Here is a 902-nt window from a genome sequence, read left to right on the forward strand (position 1 = left end):
AAGAGCCCTATTGTATTATTGACACTGCTGGGCTCCAGGCCCCGCCTCTTCCCCTTCCCTCCCTGCCCGCACCGGGCCTTCCTGCCAGCTGCGCCGGCAGAGCCGCCCCTCGCCCGGAGAGCGAGCGGGAAGCGGACGGCGGGGAAGGAAGAGGGGCAGCGTATCTGGTGAAGGTGTGGAGCGCATGTCCTATGAGGAGCGGCTGAGGGAGCTGGGGTTGTTCAGCCTGGAGAAGAGGAGGCTCAGGGGAGACCTTATCGCTCTCTACAACCACCTGAAAGGAGGCTGTAGCCAGGTGGGGGTCGGTCTCTTCTCCCAGGCGACAGGACAAGAGGGCATAGTCTGAAACTGTGACGGGAGGTTTAGGTCGGACATGAGGAAGAATTTTTCCACAGAAAGGGCGATTAGATATTGGAGTAGGCTGCCCTGGGAGATGGTGGAGTCACCGTCCCTGGAGGTGTTTAAAGGAAAGACTGGACGTGGCATTTCATGCTATGGTCTAGTTGACATGGTGGCGTTTGGTCATGGGTTAGACTCGATGCTCCCAGGGGTCTTTCCAACCTAATTGATTCTGTGAAGGGTCTGGAAGTCTCAGCCCTTCCAGTGAGTGTCAGGGGCTGAGAGGGGAGAACCATATCTGAAACCAGATGAGAGACAGGAGCTGGCTCCCACCGCTCCCGGGTGTTACTTTTCCCTTTGATGTGCCAGTTCAGAAGATGAGCCAAGGGGCAATGCCTGGTCTGCATCCCTGAAGCCAATGGCTACTGAGACTCAACTTTGGACTGGGCAGCTGGTGGCAGGGACAGAGGTGGCCAGGCACCTCACAACATCTCTCTTACCTTCCAGCAGCTTCTGAAGGCACAGTGCACCCATCTCAGCCCAGTCCACCATTAAATTGAGAA

This window comes from Corvus brachyrhynchos, unplaced genomic scaffold, assembly GCF_000691975.1.
Source record: "Corvus brachyrhynchos isolate BGI_N302 unplaced genomic scaffold, ASM69197v1 scaffold92, whole genome shotgun sequence".
NCBI classification, from domain to species: Eukaryota; Metazoa; Chordata; class Aves; order Passeriformes; family Corvidae; genus Corvus; species Corvus brachyrhynchos.